Source organism: Hermetia illucens, chromosome 5 (genome assembly GCF_905115235.1).
Source record: "Hermetia illucens chromosome 5, iHerIll2.2.curated.20191125, whole genome shotgun sequence".
NCBI classification, from domain to species: Eukaryota; Metazoa; Arthropoda; class Insecta; order Diptera; family Stratiomyidae; genus Hermetia; species Hermetia illucens.
The window spans coordinates 61,931,347-61,959,311 of NC_051853.1; the positions used below are offsets into that span (position 1 = coordinate 61,931,347).

At 42.7% G+C, this 27,965-nt stretch overlaps 1 protein-coding gene across 1 annotated transcript in view; it reads right to left on the reverse strand.

Annotated features, from left to right (window-relative positions):
- Positions 1–27,965, reverse strand: part of LOC119656513 (MICAL-like protein 1) — a 322,282-nt gene that overhangs the window by 199,470 nt on the left and 94,847 nt on the right. The gene's annotated exons all lie outside the window — the stretch shown is intronic.

Genomic DNA, 27,965 nt, shown 5'->3' on the forward strand with positions numbered 1-27,965 from the left:
CAACGCAGCAGCATTGTACCATCATCTCCATGAATCCTCGTCGGATTCAATGTATCTTAACAGTACTTCATGTACGTTGATTGTTTACAGCACAGCCCATTGATCAGCCCATGGGAAGACCGTTAATCGAGTACAACAAAATACGAATAAATATCCAGAGCAAGATTTCCCATTGCCCTACAAGTCAAGTGGAACTGTTTTTCCACTTCTGCAGAAGGAGGAAGGCCGACCGTGTGTGTGTCCGTTCGATAGCCATCATACCGTACAAGCACTATGCTATGCTAAGCCATTCCATATCACACTCGAAGCGACCTAGGGGACTACCATGAGCGGACTTCCTCAGTAAGCGACCACAGATTCTAAAGACCATCATCATCTATCGCCGGGGAATTGTACGCACAACACAAGAATCATTGCACGTCATTGAGCAACAGTACCATTGCAACAGTAAAATGCAAGTGCATCATCTTGAGTGGATCAGGTCTAATTTCTATTTATGGTTATGCTATTCATTCATCCTCTAACGAGCCATTTCTCATCGCTTGTTGCAAGGGGTGCTGGGAAGGCTGAAAAAGATTTGGGAGGAACGTCCAGCAACTACAGGTGTTCATCTTCAGCAAAAGATACGCAATCACTAAAATCATAAGCATCTTCCATTTCTAATGGTGCCAGATATATTGCGCAAACTATCAATTGATCCCATTTACAAAACTAAGAATAATTTTCGATAAAAGATAACTATCTTTTTCCCTTTCAAAGTCAGTCGAGGCACCCTTAGTATCTGCAACTTCTTGCCTTCGTAATATGCGATAGCATAGAATTTTCTTATAAATGCGGCAAAGTTATCTCCTTTCTTCTTTCAAATGACAAATAATGGATGCTGTCGTCGACTTGGCCTCTAAGGGCTTCTTAAGAAACTATTAAGGTGCTATATATGACGCGGAAAAACAGGCACTCGACCTGGCTATCTTTTCTTCTGAAATAACTCAGCCATGCTTCTTAGTCTGCCAGAGATAGCTAAAGAATTGCAGACAGACTAGAGTCAATTGGGAATTCAACAAGAATAATTTCTAGAGAATTTCCACGTACCGCACTTGCTTGGAGTCCCTTGTGAATATTCGACTACCTGGAATCATTGCTTATCAAATATTTAATGAAATATTCGATTGAGTCCTTCCTGTCCACCTCTTCAGAAATATTTGAACCCATACGTATTCAAAGGAAAAACAGGCTTTGATCTGATGAAAAGCTTGCGCTGTTAATGAAGCACATGTAAAGCTATGAGGTGGGAATATCTAACATATTAGATTCATTTAAAGGAACAATGCACAGAAGATTTCCAATCACTTATTGTCCTCAGCGGGGGGAGAAAACGAATAACTTATTTTACACTTAAAACTAAGAATAGATTCAGAGGAACCAAGCTGTAAGGCGCTGTAAGACCGGGCATAATATCGGGATCAGGGAGTGAAAGTAGCCATCAAGCTTCGAACTTCGAAATTATCCGCGCTACAGGTGCCACGGAAAACAAAGCCGAAGATAATATCCGTGAAGGCAGATATATCGATTCATCCATATCAAAGAAGATGCGCCATTGATGTAGGGAAGGGAGATTGAGAGTGCGGAGATGTGACGGATAGTCCTCCTGGAAAAGATTCTTTTTGAAAAAGAGAGTTCAGGTGAACTTACGTAACACAGCTTGATGAGCGCGACAGTTACGGTTGCGGAAGGGGGACCAGAATACACAACAATATTCAAGGATGTTTCTGACAAGGAAGTTGAAAAGTGTGAAGGAGGGCTGAATTGAGGTAAATTCTGAGGAGGAACGTAGGAAAAACTAGACATTTTGGAAGCTCGCTTGATAATGTCAATAAATTAGGAACTGAAACGAAGATTACACCCAGATCTTGAAAAGAGATCAGTAGTAGAAGGGGCGGCGCAACAACCGGTATCCGGTCTAGGCCTGCCTTAATAAGGAACTCCAGACATCCCGGTTTTGCGCCGAGGTCCACCAATTCGATATCCCTAGAAGCCGGCTGGCATCCTGACCTACACCATCGCTGCATCTCAGGCAGGGTCTGTCTTGTCTTCTTTTTCTACCATAGATATTGTCCTTATAGACTTTCCGGGCTGGATCATCCTCATCCGTACGGATTAAGTGACCCGCCCACCGTAACCTATTGAGCCGGATTTTATCCACAACCTGACGGTCATGGTATCGCTCATAGACTTCGTCGTTATGTAGGCTACGGAATCGTCCATCCTCATGTAGGGGGCCAAGAATTCTTTGAAGGATTCTTCTCTCGAACGCGGCCAAGAGTTCCCAATTCTTCTTGCTAAGAACCCAAGTCTCCGAGGAATATATGAGGACTGGCAAGATCATTGCCTTGTACAGTAAGAGCTTTCACATTATGGTGAGACGTTTGTATGAGACAGATAATGCCTCGTTGCCAGTCATCAAGCATTGACTCGCTGTACCATACTTTGAGCATCAGTTGATGAATCACTTGGTGTAATTGGTCGCCTCCTTATTTAACCAATTCGGATGTTATTCCATCGGCTCCTGGCGACTTATGCGTTTTAGGCCGATGAATTGCACGGACTGTTTCTTCTATACTTGGTGGTGGAAGTATTTGTCCATCGTTTTCAGTTGGCGGGGCCTCCAACTCGCCGTTGTTCTGGTTGTTCAGTAGTTCATAAAAGTACTCGACCCATCGCTCCAATATGCCCATTCTGTCGGAAATCAGATTTCCCTCTTTGTCTCGGCAGAATGGACATAGAGGTGTATAAGGCTTCGTCCTGCTGACTTGTTCGTAAAACTTCCGCGTGCGGTGTGGTTGCTCCCTGTACTTTTCTAGTTCACAGACTTGTTGGTTCTCCCCGACTTCCTTCTTCCGTCTGTGAAGTCGCTTCCCGCTCGACGGAGTTCGTGATAAGTCTCTGCGCGTGTCCGCGTTCTTTGAGAATGCAGCATTACACGGTATGCAGCATTCTTCCGTTCCGTTGCTAGCTTACATTCATCGTCAAACCAGCCATCCTGACTCTTTTTGCAACTGGAGCCAAGCATGTTTGTGGCCGTATCTTCTTCTTTTTTTGAGAAGTTGTGAAGATCCTTTGTTGATGCTTCATCTCTAGGATCTCTGTTGACTGCGGTTATTCCGGCATCCATTTCTCCCTTATAGGTGTTACGGAGGGCCACGTTGTGAATGGCTTCAGTATTCAGTCTCATCTGATTGTTAGGGGGGATTGTAGGTGGTGTCGTAATTCGAGCTGGGAGCACTATGCCAACGAGTCCGAGTCTATATTGGCCCCCTTATATGCTACGACATTCATCAAGGCTGAGATGTGGCGGCGTTCAATCAGCACGTAGTCAATTTGGTTGAAAGTAGTCCCGTCTGTATGTTTTTGGACCGTTTTCCGAACAAACCAGGTACTTCCAACTACCATTTCGTGCGATGCTGCTAACTGAATAATCCGCAGTCCGTTATCGTTGGTATCTCTATGCAAGCTATGGGAGCCAACGTATCGCCTGAATACGGGCTTCGTCCCTACTTGACTGTTGAAATCTCCAAATATGATTTTGATATCATACTTGAAATAGGCTTCGAGAGTCCGCTCAACTGCCTAAGTAAATAGCACAGCCAGTGGCATTTGCTGACATTCATTGTCAGCTTGTTAACCGAGCACTAACAAACTAAAGTATCAAGGTTGGAATGAAACAGAGCACAGTCCAGCGGAGACGAAACAGATAATTTAAGATCGTCAGCAAACAGCAAACATCAATTGATGGGAAAGCAGCGGAGGTCACTGATAAAAACAGGAATAGTAGAGGGCCAAGTATTGAACTTTCCGGAACACCAGAAGAGGCTGAGGAGGAACGGGATGCGAGAGAACGCGAGAACGATTTGAGAAGTAGGACGAAAGCCAAGAGATGATTGAGGGGGGAAGTTGAGTAAAGAAAATTTCGAAAGAAGAACATCGTAGTCAACAGTATTGAAGACTTTAGTGAAATCGGTATAAATAGCATGTACCTCCTGTCGTGAAGTAAGGCTTTTAGCAGCGAAGTTGATAAAGACCAAAAGATTTAAAGACGTAGATCGATGTTTCACGAAAGTATGCTGTTCTTCCAGAATGAGGTGATCAAAATGCGCGGTCACTCAGTCATAGACATATCTCTCGAGGACTTTGGAGAAAAGTAAAAGAACATTGATGGGACGGTACAAATAGTGAGGTTAGGGGTGATAAGGGCCTCTTTCCAAAGATGAGGAAAGTAGCATTCTTCTAAACTAAAGTATAATACACAGAACAAGGGAAATGTGTTTTCTGCAGTTTAGAAGGAAGAGGTTAGGAAGCCTATGTAGACCAGGAGGCAAGACAAAATATATGATGGCAAAGTCAGCACCAAAAACCACCCAACCAACAACATCAAACCTCACTGGTCAAACGGGAAGAATAAAGATAGGAGACTACAACTTTGAGATCGCTGATAATTTCTTCTATCTAGGGTCGAAACTCACAACCGATAACAGCTACGATGATGAAATCCGCGCATGGTTGTTGGCTGCCAACAGAACCTATTTCAGCTTACAAAAACTGTTTCGCTCGAAACGCCTCACCATAGGATCAAAGCTCTTACGGTACAAGACTATGATCTTGCCAATCATCATGTATTCCTCGGAGACTTGGATTCTTAGCAAGAAAAATTGCGAATTTTTGGCCGCGTTCGAGAGAAGAATCCTCCGAAGAATTTTTTTGGTCTTGAATGAAGTGCTCTAACACACTTCAAGGCCCTGATCCAATATGGATTGTTGCGCCAACGATTATTATTATATGAGAATGGACGATTCCATGACCGTCAAATTGTGGATAAAATCCGGCTCAATAGGTTACGGTGGGCGGGTCACTCAGTCCGGAAAGGCTATAAGGGCATTATCTATGGTTGAAAAAGAATACGAGGCAGACCCTACCTGAGATGGAGCGATGGCGTAGGTCAGGACGCCAGACAGCTTGTAGGGATATCGAATTGGTGGACCTCAGCGCGAAACCGGGGTGTCTGGAGTTCCTTATTAAGGCAGGCCTAGACCGGATACCGATTGTCGCGCCGTTGATGATGATGACGATGTACACTAGGTCCGACATTGGTGTTGGATTACCTATGGAGAACTCAGCTAAAGAAAGCGTTAGAAAAACAATGCCAAATCGGAGCAATCTGGCTCAAGAAGAGGCGTAGAGGTAGAAGTTGTGGGAGTAAACATGGAAGAGAAATAAGAACAAAGAAGGTCGCATGATTATTGTGGTAAGTTGGCAGTGCAATCAGCAAAGTTGATGGAATAAGGGAAAGTTTAGGTGGAGTGATGGGAATGGCGAGTGTGGTGCCAAAACGGTTTGATATTACCGCGGGCAAGGGCGGCCTCAACGCTCAACAAATATTTCTTATGCGCTATTTTAATCATCGATTTCATAGGGGAGCGCATAGCCTTGGAATAGGCAACGTCGGCATGATTCTTTGAAGTCCGAAACGTCTTCCGCAAAGTTTGTTTCAGGCGGATATCATTAAGGATGTCCGCGGTGAATCAAGCTGGGTAAGATCGAAGTCAAATAAGTGAAGAAGGGACAAAACAGAAGAGGAGATCGGAAAGGATATTAAAAAAGGTGCCAAAAACCTGATCACACGTAGAGATTGTTAATATCTGATCCCAGTTAATAAATAGACAGATGTTGTCCGTCAAGAGAGAAGGCAAAGAATATTGGGCAGAATTTGAGCAAGTAACACATAAAGTAGAATTTGATGACATTTAGATGGAGGAGGAAGGGAAGTTAAGTAGAGATAGTTTGGAGAGGAGTACATTTTGGTTGACAAAATCAAATGCTTCAGAGATACTTGAGGAATTTAGGACAAGAAAAGGAAGAGAAAATTGGGCCGTAGCTCACAGCTAGAGAATGGTCGCCGTTTTTGAAAATAAAGATAATCAAGCGACCTCTCCAAGGGTGTGAAAAGTAGCATTCGTCGAGAGTTTGATTAAAAATTATGCATAGAGGTAGGTAGATGTATTAACTACTGTCAACTAGGGAAAGGTTAGAAAACTCATCGAGATCAAATTCGATGTTGTAGTCAAACTTATAAATGAGCACCTCTTCCAAGAAAGGAGTAGAAAGACGCAGAACAGTTTACACCTAGAAGAAAGGAGTTTAAACACAGAAGAGAAGTAAGTACAAACTAAGTTACAAAGCATCTCAGTCAAATGAGGGTGCAAACTCGAGGAAGAGAAACGCATGGAACATGAGGGAAAACGGTCAGTGATATTGAAAGGAGTGTTGAGAGCTTGAGCAGTTAAATTAGCCAATTTGCGATCTCAGTTAAATGATGCTGAAACTAACTTTCGGACGCAAAGTTACCTTTACGGAAATTGATCTTAGTTGATTATCAAGCAAGTTAAGAGTTTTAACGGTAGAACTCTACCCCGAATTCACGGGCTGGATGGTGGATATCGATTTTGGCATACTACAGGAATGCATAAGGATATATGAAGAAGTATCGCTCGGATAGATTGGAAACGACGAGATCGACGTTGCAGTCCAAAGAGTTCCGTGTGTGGAGTAGGGAAAGCATTCATGAAAGAAGAGAATAAAAGGGAAAGTTTCTTATTCAACGATTAGCTTCTATTCAATTACCACAATGCTTCTGAGCCACACTTAATGAGATGTTCTAAAGAACGGAACAGCTGCCATATTTTGATCTTCATTTCTCTTCCTAGGTACGTATTGAATATTCATGAAAAGCTTAACATTTATAGTGGTAACCACCATCAGGTAGGTACTCCGCTTTGTTTTCGTTGGACTATATTTTTCGAAAGTAGCGATCAGGTCCTACATTTTAAAACGTACAACGGATTAAAATCAAATTTCTGGCCCAGGATGGGTAACCTACGCCTGTAACAAGCCGTTAAAAGACAAAATCCATTCAGAACTTCTTATTTATTTTTCTGTAAGGCTGCAAAAGGGCACAGGACACCCTTAATGGGGTACCCTACATCAACACTGAGATGGACAAAGATCTAATAGAGGAAAATATGCACGTAGACTTTTGGAAATCGATGAATATCAGTCGCGACGGTGAAGGCTTTGGGATATTACCAAAAAGGTGATTATCTGTTGAATACAATCTCAACCTTTTGCCAACTTTAGACGCATCATTACATGCCCGCCATGCTAAGTAGATTACAGGCACCTCGAAGAATGAACTATATTTTAGAGGCTTTTCAGTACACGGTTGGCACATAGTGTAATCAGCCGGAGGAATTCACGTCCTGCCTCACTATGGGAATTATCTATTATTACCTATTGTCCTAAACAAAGATATGGTACTGGACCCTGTAGGCACAACACCGATAACTTGCTTGACATTCTACAAATTTACAGAGCCTGTTATTAATGGAAGAATTTAAGCGGCCCCGATAAGAACAAGATTTTATCTAAACGACAGAAGGGCTATCAAGTTGGATCGAGGAATGTGATTGACATTGCCCCAAAACATCACCACCAAGTTGACTTGCTCCTTGTATGCAGCCGTTGCAGATCGTGGACTAACTCCTCCTACTTTGAAGGACCAATCTTTCAGTCATCTGAATAAGATAAAGTCGAATCAGAAACGGTCGATGAGAGGTATCGCATCGCAAACCCGTAAATTGTCTCTGGTAGTCATTTTTCGATATCAGCATATCGAGCAGGCTATGCTGGGGATCTTCTTGCTAGGGTGAAGGATTTTGCGTGTGCGTTCCACTCATGCTTATAGAAAGCTGATTTTGAAAGAGCGGATAAAGAACGATCAGTGAAGAATATATTCTTCGGGGTTACGAACCTTGACCCATCTCATTATTGTTTGCACTGTGATGGAGCCGGTGCAATACATGGGCAGGTATAATATGCAACACGACTCATCAGAACCTTGCATACAAGCATTGGCTCTGCACAGAGATATACCCAGCTTACCGGTATGTACCGCAGACATTATTCGATAGTTCTGCTTGCTACATATATTGTGACCAGCAATTTTTAACTGATTGCGGCATTCCACACAATAAGCCAGACCAGCATCAGACCTTCTCATTTTCTGAAAGACAAACTTCCATTTGGTAGAAGATGTCAAATTATCCTCAAACGAAGAGAAAACTGGGACGAACCAGAACAATCCATAGTGAGCTATACCGGAGTCTTGTGCATCGATGGCTAAAAAACAGACCAGGAAGAAGAGGAAGTTTCTAAAGGGAGGACGCCAAAAAAGTGAGAAAATAGAGTCCAAAGGACCTGAAAGAATAGCACGTCGAATGACATCTGCTAACATTTAGTGGCAACCCATTTATAGACCAAATCAGAGTGTCTAAATTCGACTATACAGACACACATTCGAGTAAGGAAGCGCTAGTGGAAAAGAGCTTAAGGTCATCGACGTCAAACAGGCACCGCTGTTAAAGCATAAAACCAGTAGTGGCCCCGAATGGATCCTTACGGTACACCGCAGGAGGAATATTGAACGGGATAGGCAATCGTCGGAAGAAACGCCACAGGAATGTTCAGAGAGATAGAAAGAGAGTCATGTTATCCGTGACTGGGGAATGTTAAGCGAGTTTAGACAAGAGTATCGTATGATTAATGGACATAAAAGCTTTGGAGAAATCCATAAATATAATGTGTACTTCCTATCGAGAATTTAGACATCTCGTTGGTAGCAGTGGACAAGACATACTTGTCTTGTGACAAAGTGAACAAGTGACCAGTCCTTGGCAGATTACTCGAGGGTATTGGAACAGACAGAGAGGAGTGAAAGAGAGAGGTAATTCTCGGGGAGTGCATAACCACCAGTTTCGGGTATGAATAATGAAGGCATCTTCCCACACGATAGAAAAATAGTGACCTTTGAGGCTTCAAAATTATATTCAGAGTGAAGAAACTGTATTGTTTGGTTTTTACCAAAAATAGTTAGGAACGCTCTCAAGGCCGAGTCTAATATTGATATCAAGGTTGTAAATGAGGTACTCGACTGCACGCAGCCTGCACTTAATCGAGCGCGGGAAGAAGAAGGAAGAGAGAAGTTTTACACCGAAGAAAAGTAATTATAAAATAAAGCACACAACAATTGAGGTAAGTCAGCAGAGGAGGAGATTGTTCCGAATGTGAGTTTAAAGGAGTTTAAAGTTGCGCCCTCGACATTAACCAAATAGTCGTTCCTGAACTTAACTGAAACTGCATAGCTACAAAGTGAGTGAAATCGGAGTGGTTTCCGGAAGACTTATTTCTCCCTGTTTCGTGCTTCAGACTTCTTTTCATCTTGAATTGGGAAAAGGGCGAGAGATTAGAAATCAAAAGTGAAATTTAAGTGAGGTGGAACTTAAAAAGAGTGGAAGTGTCCAGGGGGATGCATATGAGGGCAAATGGGGAGAGAGAGTTATTGGAAGGGGGAGGTCAAGGCAAGTGAATGTAGCGAGATGAAAGTCATTACAAACAATGAAGGGGAGAGTGGGGGAAGGACAGTTGAATTTCCAATAATCTGTCGAAGCGATTAAAACACCTCTATGAATTGCCCTACCTAAAGCCACGTGGCCTCTGTCGCAGTGAAAGGCAGAGTGCCTTTCGAGGACCACAGAATCCGAAACATTATCATTCATCAAGTTTAAAAAATGTAGATGATGGAGTGCGGAGATTCCAGAGTGGTTATGCAGATTGAAGTATAACAGCTTAATTTTTAGAAAATTAGCTAAAGTTTATATTGATCGTCGAGGCAGGCAACACGGAAATTTCTTTGCGATTTGTAAAGTTTGATAAAAACTCCCTGCGGGCAAAACGAGCGTCAGGCAACCGTGTCAAGGTCATGAGGATAGGAAACCTTGAATAATGCCATTACAAAGTCGGAGGTGCCATTCATCTGCAGGTGCAGAAGATTATCTGGTTTAAGTCCTGATGTAGCCCATTAAGAGCCATATTTGAAAGAGGTATTATAAGCACTAACTGTATACCTGGATAACGAAATTTAATTTGATGATAACGCGCTGCTGAGCAGCTAGCCGATACCCTGTCCCAATATAAGGCTGATGTAACAGCGTTGCCAGAGATGAGATGGACAGGGACCGGTTTCCTGGAGAAGAGTCGCTACACCATATATTATAGCGGCCATCCAGTAAACTATGAGCTCAGAGTAGGTTTCTTGTAAGCCAAAACATGAAACCTGCTATTATCGGCTTTGAAAATATAAGCGAAAGGCTATGCACTCCGCATTCGCGAGGCAAGTTTAGAAATATAAGCCTCATAAACGTTCACGCCCCGGGAGAGGACACTCCAGAGTCGGAGATACCTTCTACGAGGCAGTTGAGCGGACCCTCGAAGCCTGTCCCAAGTATGATATCATGATCTTGGAGATTTCAACAGTCAAGTAGGGACGGAGCCCGTATCCAGCGATACGTTGGCTCCCAAAATACAAATGATAACGGACTGCGGATCATTCAAATAGCAGTATCGCACGAAATGGTTGTTGGAAGTACCTGGTTTGCGCGGAAAGCGGTCCACAAACATACATGGGCCTCTCCAGATGGGACCACTTTCAACCAAATTGGTCACGTGCTGATTGAACGCCACCACCTCTCAGCCTTGATTAATGGAAGACCATATAGGGAGGCCAATATGGACTCTCGTTGGCATTGTGCTCCGAGCTTGAATTACGACACCACCTACAATTGCCTCTGGCAATCAGGTGAGAGTGAATACTGAAACCATTCACAACACAGACCTCTGCAACACCTATAATGATCTTCACAACAACCTGAAGAACGTTATCATTGATACGGCCACAAACATACTTGACCCCAGCCCCAGGTAAAGTCGGAACGGCTGGTTTGACGCTGAATGTAAGCTAGCAACGGAACGGAAGAATGCCGCATACCGAGTAATGTTGCATTCTCAAAGAACACGGGCACGCGCAGAGGCTTATCAAGAACTCCGTCGAGCGGAGAAATGACTTCACAGACGAAAAAAGGAAGCCTGGAGGAACGAACAAGTCCGTGAACTAGAAAAGTATAGAAAGCAACCGCACCAAGTGCGGAAGTTTTACCAACAAATCAGCAGGATGAAGCCTTATACACCTCGATGATCATCCTGTTCCTGACAAAGAGGGAAATCTGATTTCCGACAGAATGGGCATATTATAGCGATGGGTTGATCAAAATGATGAACTGCTCAACAACCAAAATATCGGGGAGTTGGAAGTCCCGCCACCGGAAGACGACGGACAAATCATGCCACACCAAGTACAGAAGAAACAGTCCGTGCAATTTATCGGCTTACTAACCATAAGTCGCCAGGAGCCGATGGGATTACAGTCGAATTGGTTAAATATGGAGGCAATCAATTACATCAAACGGTTCATCAACCGATGCTCAAGGTGTGGAACAGTGACCCAATGCCTGCCGACTGGCAAAGAGGCATCATCTGTCTCATACAAACGGGTGATATTACGCAGCGCAGCAATTATAGAGGTATCACGTTGCTCAGTACCATCTATAAAATATTCTCCGCTATCTTGTTAGGCCGGATAGTCCCATACGCCCAGAACATCATTGGCCCATACCAAAGAGGCTTTACTTCAGGCAAATCAGCAACAGATCAGATTTTCTCTCTGCGGCAAGCGATAGAAAAACTGTTAGAGTGTGGACATCAGTTGCACCATCTTTTCATCGACTTTAAAGCCGCCTATGACAGCAAAGCCAGAGTAAAACTGTACACGGCCATGAGAGATTTATCCCAACGAAAGACGATAAGACGATAAGACTGACTAGGTTGACTCTGACCAATGACAAAGGGATGCCCTATCATGCGTCGAAAGTGATTCGTGATGACGATGTAAATGGGAGAGGCACCATCCTCTTCAAGTTCACTCGAATACTGGCCTACGCTGACGATATTGGCATCATGAGAAGAACGACCCGATATGTACAGTCTACCTTCATGCAGATCGAGCAGGCGGCGCGAGGTCTTGGGCTGCACATAAATTGAAGTAAGACAAAGTACATGGTGACAACTTCGGCGAGAGAGACGGTTGAAAATTTCTCGTATCTAGGGTCGAAAATCACAACCGATAACAGCCGCGATGATGAAATCCGCGCACGGTTGTTGTTAGCCAACAAAGCCTATTTCAACTTTCAAAAACTGTTTCGCTCGAACCGTCTCACCATAGGGTCAAAACTCTTACTGTACAAGACAATGATCTTGCCAGTCCTCATTATTCCTCGGAGACCTGGTTCTTAGCAAGAAAAATTGCAAACTTTTGGCCGCGTTCGAGAGAAGAATCCACGACTGTTTGGTTGTGGATAAAATCCGGCTCAATAGGTTACGATGGGCGGGTCACTTAATCCGTATTGATGAGGATGATTCAGCCCGGAAAGTCTATAAGGGCAATATCTATGGTAGAAAAAGAAGACGAGGCAGACCCTGCCTGAGATGGAGAGATTGCGTAGGTCAGGACGCCAGACAGCTTTTAGGGATATCGAATTGGTGGACCCCGGCTCAAAACTGGGATGTCTGGAGTTCCTTACGAAGGCAGGCCTAGACCGGATACCGGTTGTTGCGCCGTTGGTGATGATGATGATAACGCGACTTATAGCGGCGGGGGAGTTTAAATATCAACTTTCATTGGGTGAAACTCGTGATCCACTAGCATGAGGGCGCCTTAATGGCCGAGAAAAAACTATCGCTCAATGATCATTCGAGAGACTTATGTGTCAAACAGACTCAGTGGCTGCAAAATGAAGAGCACTATGTCGGCTGATTCTAACAATCGCCGCTGACACCACAATGCATCGGTGTAACAGCTGTATTGCAGCAGTATCATGTTGCGAGAAGCTTTACAGCGGCGAAAACTTGACGCGAATATTAAGAAAAGCAGTCAGAAGAACTACTTACTGGTTTTTTACAGAATCCATTGCAGTGATAATATCCAGCTCCCTATAAACGCCATAGCATGTACCATAGACGTTACTAAACGAAAGTTCTCATCACAGAGCTATGGTCCATCCAATTTTGCATCTGGGGAGAGTATGATATTGTGAGCTGTAGATAGTCTGGTTAAAACTATGCAGAGGAATATCATTTTGCAAAGGTACTCGATATTGTAAAGAGTACTTAACGGACGTCTGCAAAAACTCACCGCCGACTTTCTGAATTTAAGCGAAATGTTCAGGCTACCTATTTTTTTAGAATGGGTCCTGCCTCACTTCCAATTTTTACACTTTAGTCCCTCATGCCCCTACTTCACAACCCATGTAAAGTCGGTTCGTAAAAGTACTAATTGAGACCTATCATTTGACATCCCACAGGATTATAGTTGGAGAAAAATAATAGAGGATCTCTTCGCTCGTACATGCTTTCAACTAGAAAGACCAAGCATTTTTCGAACCCTAGGGTCGGACGTAGCGTATGCAAACCTACGAAAAGAATATGTAGCGTGCTTCTAAGAACGCAAAGAAGCGTTCAAGATTTTTCAATGCAGAGTACGTCAATTAACCTTATTTTAAATTAACTTATTGTAGTTCTCCCATTTCAGGCCGTATAATGAGCCACTTACTTTTCAATTCACTAATACGAGCCTCATTGCAATCCGATAATGAGGCCATACACCATTCATCATAATTTCTTCATTCTAAACCCACGAACCCACCATTTAAGCTGTTTATAATATTCTCCAATTATTGTTTCTTCCATGTCGAATAACAATCAACAAATTGCACATTTATCTCTCTTTCAACATCAATTTCCATTTGTGCGTTTCAACAGTTACGTAAATTTACTGGCATTTACGAGGGCCGAGCAGAGTCTGGCAAAAAGCGCTGGGTGGCTTATTGACTCGGTTCTATCCACTTATACGGCTTAATTGACTGACTCCACTCGTACTTTATGATAATTACTAAACGGTTTTCTGAGACACTTCATTTCGTAAGTTCACTTAACCCGCCCATTCTCGTTAGCATTGTCGTGTACAATGAACGCGAATTATTCCCAGACAAAAATAAATCATTTCTTCCACGTCTCCTCAAAGTCCACAAGCTTTCCTACGCCCCTGTTAAGCCCGGCTACAATACATAATTCAGCACTAATTTTTTATCTTTCGCTTCGTTTTATTTCTAATTTTATTTTTTTTTTCGCCATTTCCTTCACAACTTTGATTATTTTGCATTAATTTTATACACAAGTCGAGTGAAAGCTAATGAACTTTTCATTGAATTTTTTTTCAAAGTGGCATTTGCAAGAGTGATGTGTTTCCTGGTTTATAGCAGACACAATTTCGAGGCACACCGGCCAGATTCAACCATGATTTATGGAGAGAAATGTGCAGAAATTTATGCGAGACTCTTTTCATTTTGATTCTAATGAGGAGGCGGAGAAGGCTGTGGAAATCGTTATCTAACCGCAGACCAAATATTAACTAACTTCTTTCCCAAATCTTTCACTGACAGATGCATTTGAATGTAGGAGGCAAAGAGGGTTTACTTTAGGATTCGAGGCCTGATTACTGAATTATAGTAAATGATGAGACAGTGAAACCCAACCAAAGTAGGCGTGTTGCTGTTATTTGGGTCATTATTAGGCAATAAAGTATCTATTTGCTGCCTAATTCTTTATATTTCTCCAATGAATCAATCTGAGGTAACTAGAAACTGAGCAGTGGGCTCCAACATTCGTCATGGATTCAATGATATCCCCTAGCTAGAGGACAGTACATGGTTTTCCAAATAAAAGCTTCCAGAAAGGTTTTTTTAATTCCCGGCTCATCATAAAGCTCCTAATTTGAAAAAGGGGAAAAAAGGTGGGACGAAACATTATAAGAACTCCTCTACGGATTTGTGCGTTAAGCTCGAGAATTAGTGACATGAGTGCCGCTATTAACGAGGGAAGATCCGCGACTGGTCACATCCTTATCCGACTTTTCTCTTGCCTCTGGTTTAGATGACACCGCGGACCTTGGGGTTCCATCGCTACGTTCCGGCAATTGTAACTGGAGATTCTCAAACGACAAAAAACTCCCATAAGGGGAGAGTAGATGGCACTCCAGATTCCACAGAAAGTGTAGCCACCTTTACAAGTCAAATTCTGTAATCCAAACGACTCCATCCGTCAATGATCGGCTCAACATATTTGTTGGGGAAGTGACAAATGTAATCTTAGAGGAGAAAAGTTATTTGATTTTATCACTTCAGCTGGTCTGATAACCGCGAATGTAGCAAAGACGGAATCCTAAGAAAACGAATTGAACAAAGTTAAGGGAACTTCTTGACAATGAAGTATAGCTCCCTCGGTAACTGAAGACTCCTTCGGTAATAGGAAATACATTGGAAACTCTCTCACTTTCAAAGTGCCTTATTGCCTACAATAAAAACGGCAAAACAGTATTGTTCAAACCGAGACCTGCAAAAACTGCGAACCATGCTTGTAAAATCAATAAGAATCAAGACTGATTAAAATTAAACAGGAACTCACAGTGTGAAATAAAGGGCTCGTTAAGTGCTCGAATGGGTGACTTTTGTCCAAAGTCCTTAAAATTGATGATTTGGCCAAGTCGCACTCCCTTTGAAAACAGGATGAAACTTTCACGAACTCCAGAGTTGAGTCTGCACAGACTGCCTTTGAAGTACACCATCCGGAAGAACAGGTGTCAAAAGCGGGAGGGAGAAAATTGATGATTTCTGCAAACCTTTCCGCACGTAAATTTCGCACGATTAGTTGGAACACTGGAGCCTTCATACTTAAGTCTGGGAAAGTTGACTATTGAAATCCAAACAACTTCGGGCAAATTAGGTTAACATCGTTGTTGTTGAAATATCTGAAGAGGCTGGCATGACGTCCTCGAGAAGGCACTAAAGTAGCACACTTACCAGCGCAGTAAGCTCTGTGAGTTTACAAGTTTTATATAAGTAGTTCCTATATTTCTTTTTAAATAAAACTATTAAAAGGAAAAATTTCTAGTTTAACTATAGAATTTTTTTTTTTTTTAAAGATAGCACATGTAAGTTTGCTTTTCATTCCTTGATTTCAAAGAAAGAAGACTCAACTTGGAAAGACGAGTACGTAATAATGGGATTCGTGGACATTGCAGGGACCTTTGACTTTTTGCCCTTCTGAAAACTGGGAAGTGAATCCATGCTGTGCTAAAGCAGAAATTGCTTTCTGTTGTAGCAAGTTTGGATCACTATCTGACCAACGAAGTAACGAAAAACTTCCCCCAAGTGCTATCGCCACTTCTGTGGAGTATATAGATGGTCTTGCAAAATCTGTCCTAGCTGTTATTCGAAAACCCGAAACGGGGTGTAAATAATGGGTGGTGACTCAAGGCTAGGCTTTGCCTCGCTATATGGACCCAAACCTGGTGTAGTAATGTGGGCATATTGTTAAGTCGATGTTCGCCTATGCACTTGTAGTGTGCTGAGTTAAGATGAGGTCTTTATTGCAACTAACCCCACTGCAAATAACGGCATTTCTGTTTATTGTCGGTGCCATTAACACCACAACCGGCGAAGTTCACAGATTGCAGGGGAATGAGAGCAACTAACATACTAATTCGTTTAGGTCTAAAGGTCTAAAGATAGAGTGCGTTTCTTTGAGGTAGGGTCATCTACCCTGCGTTTGTTGATTGTTGTACTCCCACCACAGCACTCCATCGAACTACCAACTAAGTACCTCTCCTCCGACGATGGATGCCACATTACTTAGCCCTTTCTCTCCCCGCCTTGGGAAATCATGAAATCAGAGAATTCCTTTCACCAACAGGAGGAGAGAGAATTTGTCTCCTCGATCCGTCGAGTTCTATCCTCTTTGTAACGAGAAAAACCCGAACGTAATGCGCAACACAGCCTGATCCGTCAGAGCTCCTCAGCACCTCCCTGATAATGTGGCACCTTCGCCACGAAAAAAACATATGATCCGCATCGTCCGCAGCCCCATTGTAAAACACACAGTCAAGAGATCGGACCTTTCCGATCATGTGCAGATAAGACTCAAAACCTCGGTGCTCACTTAGAAGCTGGATAAGGAAATAATCAGTCTCACCATGCTTTCAATTCAGCCATACACCTAAGTTGCCAATTGCCACGCAGTCCATCTGCCTCTTGTCTAGTTGTGACAAGAGGGTTGTCATTCAGGTAGTGTACGAACAACGATCTCCCTTGGGATTATACAAGGCATTACACTCAGCAAGATGGGCAATTATTATTCATAGACAGTAGCATAGGCGGCAATCGGAAAGCTCACCATCTCTGTGCTTGCGCAAGGCATTTACGATCCTTGCCAAATGCATCAACCCAGCAGCGAGCAGAACAAACTGCGCTTCATTTATTAGAAGGCGACGCCTGCTACAATGTTTGCCATTAGCCGATTTAGTACGGAAACTCCAGCTCCAGCCTTCCATGGTGCTGCTTTGGTTCAGTCGAAGCTCATCTTTCAGCATTAGTCCAAGGCACTTAACCATTGATTTTCATTCGATTATCGACTCGCCGATCGATATGGGACACAGGATCGGCATTCCCTTTGACATGACGTGTCGGCAAGAGAGAGCTTAGCACGTGGAATGTATTGCCTAATATGCCTAATATATCTTTCCATCTTCCATGGAATTAAATGACATTTCTAACATCAAGTGTTACGAGGAGCTCCACCCGTCAAGCTCGGAAGCTGTGCGTTGGACCACATCCACGACCTGAATGAAAGCAACTACTATGGACTCCCTGCTCTAAAACCGAACTCTCTTAGGGATAACTCTTCGATTACACGTGTCGCTTCCTGGTGGACTTTTCGAGCACTTTCCCAGCCATGTCAAACAAACAAAGTAGTCGTTATGCGGACGGTAGCTCAGAGTCGCATTTCTCTTTGCTGATCACCGCAAGCCTCGCACATATCAGCGACACGGAAAAATGCCCTGTTTTAGGTATACGTTAAATGCACCGAGCGGTATGCCTGGGTGATGTTGGAACACCAGTTTGTATACCGCTGCCAAAATACGCAAAATACGCTTTCTTGTTTTTCAGAGAGGACTGCCTATTCGAACTCTTTTGCAGAGAGAGGTGGCCAATTCTCGGCACTTTCCACGCTGCCTTCATCAATGTACAGGGAATAGCTGCTTTTGTAGCGACGGAACATCGAGTACAATGGACCAGTCTGACAGGCTGAGCGCTCAGAGGCTATGCTTCTACTCCACCTCATACACACATACGCATCACCTCTTTCCCTCAGCAAATCCAATAACTCCCTTGTAACTCCGCATTTTGTGCAGATAAAATCAAATGTGCCGAAAGCAACTAGAAATTATCGTGCAATTTTTTCACGTTCCTGAAGAGTTGATTGAGCAGATCAGTTCCTAAAAATTACTGCGAAGCGTTAAGAATGCAAACCCTCCCTTGTTGGTTCTATCCATTTCCTCTAAGACCTAACATATGTCTATCATTTATAACTTCCCAAAGTTCCCATAACAGTTCAATCGAGGGACGTAAAAAATCGTTTATTTCTATGATAGAGTTACGTCCCCCTCCTTCCTACTAGAGATTTAAGTTTATATATGCTAACCATGGAGCACAAATGCATCTGCAAGGACCCATAGGGGTAAGTCTCTTGGCATATTAATTTACTCGCGAAGGGTTAGCAAAGGAAGGAGTGACCTGGTGGATGATAATAATTACTTTGCTTCTCCTAAAATTCGGAACATTGCCAATCCCAGTGCTCTGCACATCTCGATTCATCGGAAGGTTTAGTCTCTAAATGGATCTCTGGGGCGTCTTTAACAAGCCATGATAGAGCTAAACGTATGTAAGTACTGCTTCGGTTACCGTCGGGAAATGTTGTGCTTTAAATTAATGAACTGAATACCGGATTTAGCAGTTGAGAGGAAGACATATAATATATTGCATAAGATGAAGATATGGACGCTACAAAACGTCTTTACCGCCTATAAAAGACCTTGGTTGGAAGAAAACGGTTCTCCTCACCAGGGTCAAAAAGTCCTTTCTCGCAACTTGAGATTTTAGCCATTATCAATAGCTGATTCCCATGAAAGCCACCCGCACATAAGAGAATCTAGTGTACTTTCAGACTGAGGTCAAACCTCCCGTCGGATACCAATTGTGCCCCGGCATTGGCGATCACAGAGTATTTGGGGAAACAACTTCACAAAGGCGCCATTAAAAACGCCCTGTGATATACGCAACAATTCGTTGCTGAAAAATTAAATTTGGCAAGATTCTACTGGGGCTCTACAGTACTGCCCGGCAGATGCTCTCAATATACTCCTGCATCTCCTCCCCCTAGACCTCCACATTAAATACGTTGCAGCGTGCAGTGCCATCAGACTAAGTGAGTCCAGATGCTGGGCAGCGACGTTCTACGGCCACAACAGCACTCTAGACGAAGTACCTCGGGAAATCAGGGCATTCCCCACGGACTATGCCACACGCAAGCTGAACTTCTCGAAGAGCTTTGCTGTGGACTTTCCGACCAGGGCAAAGTGGAAGACCGGCGGCGTGTTATAAGGTTATGACTCAGTATTCCTTATCGGTGGATCAAAAATAGCCTGCAGAGTCGACGCGGAGTTTTTCGCGAAAACACACAGTGTATCTAAGTCGTATCGTCTGCCAAGTTTCGCCAGTGTATTCCAAGCGGAAGTACTGGCCATATTGGAAGTCTGTCGATGGCTGGAGCGAGATTCGAGCCCCAAGCGCAATATAGCCATTCTGACCGACAGCCAAGCGGCCGTCAAGGCCTTGTACTCAGCGACGACCTGTTTCAGGGGTGGGCCAGTGCAGAGCCACACTGAATCATCTGGGCGGCACGCTCAAAGTCACCCTCCTCTGGGTTCTCGAGGATAGGAACATAGATGGGAATGAACGGGCTAATGGATTGGCCAAGTGAGGCTCTGTTCTTTACAGCCCTTCGGTGAATGCAGCCGGTGTTTCGCTGGCGGCTGTCAAAGGCGAATCAACTGGCACTGCCTCGCAGCCGCGGGCCTTAGATGGCGAAGGCTTACCACCTATGCCAACTCAAGGAGAATTTGGCCCACTCATAACATAGCCCAATCACGAGAGCTCTTGTGCCAGGCGCGTGCAAATGCAATCAAGATTACAGCAGTCTACACGGAGCACTGGCCTATAGGGGCCATGCCCTACCCTACAATTCGCATTGCCGAAGCTGCGGAGAAGGACGGGAAACCCTCATGCACTTTCTTTGCGGTTGCCGAGCTCTAGCTAGAGTCAGGCTGCGGACACTGAGTAAACCATTCTTTTGGGACCTCAGGGAGATTTGCTGCACTTTTTTATTTTTTCTTTTTTTTTTGTTTTTTTTTTCTTTTTTTATTTTTTATGTTTTTTTTTTTTGCTGCACTGTGGGAGAGCTGCTTTCCTTCGTAAATGCTACGGGCTCTGGAGATCCGAGCCCGCTAGACTTTGCCTTCCTGCTCTCATAAAAGCAGTCACCGTCTAAGGAGTTTGTGGCATCAAAACGACGCAACACAGCGGTAATTGAGCTCCTCGGAGCGGCCACTACCTGCCTACCTACCCCTTGACAAGTGCCGGAATACAGAAAGCGCCAAAAATTTTAACCTAACAACCTAAGTTCACTTTGCATTTGGAAACCTAATGACCAGGTTATCTTGCCTTATCATGAAAAAAAAGAAAAAACAAACCAAACGAAATCAATTAACCCTTCAAGAATTATTATGAGCAACTGGTATCTCGTCTTTGCTGGAAAAAAGATTTTTTCGCCCCAGTTGGGTGAAAATCACATCAGTCTTTCAGGCTTCATCCTTGATAATATATGTGTGGGCAACCTCCCGATAGCGAGAACCACTATTTGATAAATTGCCAAACGATTAAAGTTCATGGCTAGACAAATTTCATAGATAATTTATACTCCATATTCTACCAATTATCTTATCATCCACATGCTCTTTCATTAGCTCCGTACAACGAAATAATGAAATTTACATCAAACTAATAAATATCACGACCAGCATTGCATCTCGGCAGCCATTGCCAACTTGAGTAATTTAACGCTATGCAATCATTTTCCAATTATATGGAACCGATGCAAATCACGATTGCCGTAACAACAACCGGAGGACCAGCCATCGATTGAAGGATGATCTTCCCGAGTCAATTATTGACCGTAATGAAACCATATAATATTCTGATGGAGAGAAGTTGGTTTTGATCGTCCTCCACTTCTTTAACGAGCATCTCAGATTAATCTTACCACTTGATAAGGCCGGTGGTGGTTTAGTGCTGCTGCGTGTGGGGGACCGAATCGCAAGATCATTGTCAATGGAGTTCAAACGAAGCCATTGATCTATATTATAATAACCGAAGAGTAATGGTAATTCGATAGTTAATCCAATGAACGTAGTGAAGATCATGAGTCCGCCTAAGACGGTACAGCGGAGATGAGGACTGAAGGCTGCGATGTCGATGACAGTGTTTGACCGCGAAGCCATGCAAAAGAGTTGACTCTCCATCAACTAAGATTAAACGCGGGGATTTTGAACCTTTTGGGTGAAGTAACTGCACAGCATGTGTAGAAAGAATGTGGAAGTAGGGCGAGTATCTAATGCGGATCGGTTTCAGATTGTCCAACTATTGGGTGTCGATTTCATCAAACTTTTCGGTTGAATTTTTAAGTTTTGTTTAGAAATAGGCGTGGATGTTTTTGAAGAAGGGAACTCCAGTTTTGCGGAAAATCCCAAAATATCTTAAAAATCTGTAAAACTCTCCTAAATTAACTCCGATTCTAACAACTCCTTTGAATAAATTAAAAATTCCCACCGAAATTAACAGATTTTCAACGGAATATCTTTTAACTGAAAGGACTATTTTTCATCCACAAATTGTAACTTCCACATACACAACTAGCCTTATCCCTGAAGTCCTAGGATACACTGAACCCTAAGTCATATTATCGTTATAACGATGAGAAAGATCATCGATCGTGAAGCTACTCATGTGCAAAACAGTTGTCTTCCCATTACAGCCATTGAAAAAGAAGATACACCACTACGTATCCGAATAATGATGGTATCTCATAGAATAATTAGTTTCCACTTTTTTCCTCTGTCCTGGTAGTTTGGAAAACCTCATCTCTATAATTCTCTGCAATTAAGTTGACCACAAATATGAGTGTTTGACCCTAGGTCGCTTTGTTCGCTTCTTGTTGGCAGCGTTCTTGGTTCCAGTTTTATATCCACCGCAGCGACTTGTTAGCCTTTATAAAGGTCTTAAGTGGAAAATCAGTTGATCATTATTAGCCTTAAATGCGGTTTTGTGTCCTCCTCGAATGCCGCTGTGCTGGTATTTGTTCAGATATTAGTGCAATGAAAAAGATTCGTACTTGCGATGGGAGCACTAATGAATATATCCTGGAGTTTTACGATCAATTCACTGAGTTATTTGTGGAGTAATTTTCAAGCATTTTTGAGTTTTAGAGGTTTTGCCTTTCAAATCGTGCAGAAAATGGAATGAGTAGATTGATTAGTAATAAATGAATGATGAAATGATAAATAATTAGCAATAAACACAGCGTCTCCTACTGCAGATGCAGAAGATGCGAAAATGTAATTACGACAGCGAGATCTCTTTATAACTCACCATCGCAAAAGGTAGTTTCAGTGGAACTTATTTCATTTAATTACACCTATGAACCCTTTTTTTGAAAAGAGTGCAATTCTCCTGATTTTTCTTGGTTTACAAAAAAATATACTGGCCTTGTTTGAGCCCTGAATCGAAAAGAGAGAAAGGTTCTATGGACCAAGAGATAGGAGGAAATTTAATTTCATGAATTTAGTTTTTTAGTTTTTCGTAGGCTGTCAAGAAGAAAAAATCTCAGTCTTGACTATCAAGAGAATAAAGGCAGGACGTCCCTTAGCCATCATAAAGAGAAGGCAAGTCTAAAACCCTTCTAAGGCTCTAGTTATAGCTGGTAATCGCGAAGGAATTCCATGAGAATATCATCTCCTTTACCGTAACTTTCAGTGCTTATTGTACGAAATTCCGAGTCTGCCGGTATGGTCCCCCAATGGCTAGCGCTCCATACAAATAGATGTAATTTCATAGGCATCCACACATGTTTGGCTTATGAGCTCCCTTGCACGGGTTTGGTCACAGAAGGGCCAAATCTTCCATGATCTAACACAAGTAACGAAAGCAGGCCACACGGAGTAGTGCAGATAGACTCTAATCCTCAACACAACCAGCAAATCGTAGACTGCGAGAGTCTTCTGGGTACCTTAGAGAGAGAGGCCTTGAGCGCGAACCACCAAGACCCTTCAGGTCATCAGATCAAAATAGCTACTCTGCTTAGGAGTAGAATCACAACTCATTTATGGTAAACTTGCTAAATCTCCAGCCGAAAAACACTGGTACACCTTCGAAGACTGTATAACTCAGATATGTCGTGTGTATTTGAGACTTTGTATTTTGATCTTTCGGTGAAAAATACGGTATAACAACCTACATGAAGCTATGCCTATGTGTAGGTTTGTCTATAGGAGATGCCCGAACTCCGTAAATTTTCGCTGCCCAATATCTTGATTCGCAATGCCTGAGAGCATTACACGATACAACATACTTGATATAGAGGTTGAGCGGAAGGTGGTGCCTACATCTGCCAGTATTTGACTCACGTTAAGTTTGGTCATTTTGCATTTCCCGCTCAGCACAGACAATTACACAGCAAACCCATAGGCGAGGATCAGAGGAAACGCAGCCATGTACATCTATTGAATTACTTTTGGATGATATTTTGACGAACGGCTTTTTGCTAGCTTTCTTAACCCACAGTTCTATGTCCAGCCCCCGTTTTTAACTTCTCATCAAGATCTCACTAAGATACCTTACTTTGGGGTTCAGGTGTGTTTGCCTTAGTGGCGAATAGCATCAGGTCAGCTTTGAATGGATTTATGCCAAGTAAGCAGCCAGAGGGCCGCAGGATAACACTTTTTCTGTGCTCCAACATTTAACCGGTAATGGTGACAAACAACTAATATACCAAACCACCATTGTCGAGTTTGCTCAGGATTTTATCTATGACTACAAGTTAAAGTACCGAAGAGATAGTGCTCCCCTGAAGGCACGGTTAAGTGGCTGCTCCCTAGATCTGATTGGATTATCTTGTTTCCATCCAATGCATAAGACACCTTCCAAGGCTATTGAGGTAAGAGCCTCTTGGATGGATGGTTCCAACATTATCGTACGCTCGTACTATGTGCAGGAAGGTAAATAACTTGTATTCCTTGTGGTGTAATGACCATTTAGCAATACGAATAACATCGTGAGGAATAGTTTATTAATATTTGGATTTTTAATTTTATCATAATCGTCTCGCGGATGTCAAGCACGTGCTCTAAGGTTTTCAATACAAAACAAAACCTAAAAACCTTCGAAGGGCTCATGGTTACTTATACCTATTTTCGATATGAGAACTACCTGTACGCGTCCCCCAGTATATTGTATTCGCCTCGCTACAATACAACTCCGATAACTCACAATCAGCCGGAAGATTTACATAGTGAACATGTGCTTATTGCCCAGCTGATTCATCCTTCAAGAGGACCGATTCGATGTTTTCTAGTACCCCAGACTGCATAACCTCCGTGATCATACCAATGTTTTAACCAACAGTCGTCCTTACTTGCGGAAAAATATGTCCATATTAGCCTCGTCACAAGAGCTCATACTTGAGTTTGTAAAAGAAAGAATAGGACCCTAAGTATTTTGGCAAAAATCTTACTGATTCATAGCCACTGATACTTTTAATATTTCGATAGTAACTGTCACTATGATATTTAGGCTTGTAACAGACATCAAATTCGTCCCTTATCACCTTCCTGAGATAAAATTGATCTTCATTCCAAAACGGTGGGTGTATCTTTTTACTGGACACGAAGCTTTAGGAGCACACATAACATTTAACTCCAGGACGCCAGCGGTGCGAGTGTCTACTTCAAATGGAAGGGCAAGAAGCAAGGAGAAAGAAGTACTGGTGAGTTTAGCCGTAATAACTTAGCCAAACTTGATCCCGTCGGTCCTCCTAACGTCCTTGAATATTCGGGTCACCTCCACGATAAGAGTGTGAAATTGTGATGCGGGGAAGATTTCAGATTGAACATTCGGCAGTGTCAGTTCAGGTTTGTAGTCAACCCGAATGGTAATGACAATCGTTCTCATCAACCAGTTGTCTTTCACTTCGATTTTCTTCCAAATCAACATATGATCGATATGAAATGTTGGATACGGTGAAATTGGAAAATAAGGACAAACTTGGAGAAAACTGTCATTTTTTACGACACTCTTGTGGTCAACAACCGCGGAAAAGATTTATTTGATTAACTTGATTGACTTATCACACTATAATTTCGAATATTTTGGAAATCTCATGGCAGTACCTGGAGGTTGGCGTTGCAATAGGAACGAAGCTGAAGAAACATTGTATGCCAATGGCTAAAGGATGTCCAAAAAGTGTCTTTGGTCCTGTTTCCATTAGATACACCTCGTATCCAGAAAACCCCACAAATACTCCCTTCACACGGTCATAGAAATCAGGGAAGCCAAAATGTAATTGTGTATATTTCAGAGAAAAGCAAAATACTTGGGGGTAAGAAGTCTAAATCCATAATTGAAATCGTAGGCATCGTTTAGGGCTTAGCACCCAAACTGTCAAAATATTAGGCGATGACGGCTTTACGGTTTCTTACCAGGGCAGAAGCAAATCGTCAGACGCTCCCTCGCTTCTGTCCTGGGAGAAGCATGACCTTTATATAATTCGCAGAACACATCATGACTACGAATTATATTGTGCGTAAATCCGCCCTATTGACCAGAGCTTGGCCATAGCTAAAATTTTTTTTTTGAGAATTGCGGGGTTCTAAGTGCGCAACATCTACGAGCCGCTTTGGCCACGCTGCTTCCAGGGCAAAGGTGAGGCAGCGTCTGACGATTTGCCTCTGCCCTTGTAAGAAACCGTAAAGCCGTCATCGCCTAATATTTTGAAGGACCTAATGGGACCCATCGTATAAAGGACTTTCGACATAGATCATTTACTGAACAAGAACCACGAAAAATTAGGTTTTCCCCCATCGTATGGTGTGATAGGATTGGAATGCCAGATATTGTGGCGCTGAACTGGGTTCTCCTACAATTGAAGAGCTACAAAATTTGGATGCAACGTGGAGACCGAGTTCTGCTGAAGGAATAAGAGCAATGGACAAAGGTATGAATGCTTAATTTTATAATGGCAATTTCGAAAATACAAGCTGGCTCTTAACACTCATACAAGATATTCTCTTTGAAAAAAATTGGTTCTTTCAAAGATTCTCAATGGTAGCGAAGATGTCTACTAAGAGAATGACCACAGGGAAACTTTCCCAAGATAGAACCGGGAAATGCGGAATTTACTTTGATTTATTGGCTTGTCTAAGGCAAACGCAGAGGGGTTATTATTGATTAAAAGATTACGACAGATTCTGTCAATGTCCCTGGGGAGTACATGCCCAACACCCCCGAAACCCAATCGGTACCTGACCAGTATTCTACTCTGGTCGAACGAGAAAGGGGAATAGCTTCCGGGGAACAGATTCTCTGAAAAGACTCTTTCCGATCCAGTAGTTTGGAATTTGTTTCTGGTTGGAGTATGGTACTACCTACACTTTTTCGATTGACCTAGCCAACCTGTGTGCTTGTCCTGCTACTATGGGCGTATCATATAAAGTATTATTACGATGAAACTGGAGAACAGTCTCATTAAAAATTGAAATGGGAAAAAATATCGGTGAGAATTCTATGCTCTACAAAAGAGTAAGGAGGCCAACAGATAGTGATTTACTGAAGCAAATATTCCAATCGCAGTTTCTTCCTATCCGCTTCCTTAAAATTTGCTACCATCTGGTGCTTATCATTCACCTGCGGCTGTAATTCCTCTCATCTTTAAATGGAATCATCATTGATAACCACGACGTTAAGTTATAATCTGAAGTCGATGGACCAATAAACCCTTTTTGATACCACTAAGCCATTATTCATATTCTTCGTAGCCTCATTTTTAGCAAAAGTATCCCAAAATTATTCATAATTTTCAACAATTAAATCCAGATATGTTACCATCGACGTGAACAACACTCTGGACCCCTAATTCGCTCCGGTTCCCAAAGCCTTGCCAGACATGTTATTAGAGGCTGATCCACCGCTACAAGTTGCTAGAATTGCAAGAATCAATTGAAACTGCGGTAGTCCTCTCCTCCTTTGTTTCTCATGGCAGTACTGGCTCATAAATTGCGCCTCTTCCCAACTTGTTGTTTTGAGAACTGAAGGAGTCCTGAGTTCACATTGACTTGATGACGGACCCGCTCTGAGAGCTGTGGGGCGGTCAGGCCACTTCTGATAAGTTATCCCTATTCTAGATGAAATCATCAATCCTTATCTTTGGAATATATAGTGCTTTGCCTAAAACGAGGATTCCTCAATTATTCCGTTCCATCATCAGCCAGATGCGGGGATTTCAGACTTCCTCAACTCCAAAACAAATTAGTTCCGCTTTAGCTCACTTGCGTCTGAACTGAATATGTAATCACTTTCAATCTACTAATCCCAGAGCAGGGGAGAAGTTGCGTCTTATAAGTTGTCCTTGCCCTTGATGAAACCAGCAATCCCCCCACTTGTAAGATGTCAAGTATATATTCGAAATAAATTGTTTCACCTCAATGCAGAAAAACATTGACAAAAGTTCACTATTTACATTTATTTAGATGCCTTGGCTAGAATTTCACTGAAATCCCTTTCTCTTTCATCTGTTTAATCCAAGTTCTCCTTAGGATTTGGATCTAATTTTTGACCCCACGGTACACTCTACATTTTTGAGCCAAGGAACAATGAAATGCGACTGACATTAAATACATTGGCGAGAGAATG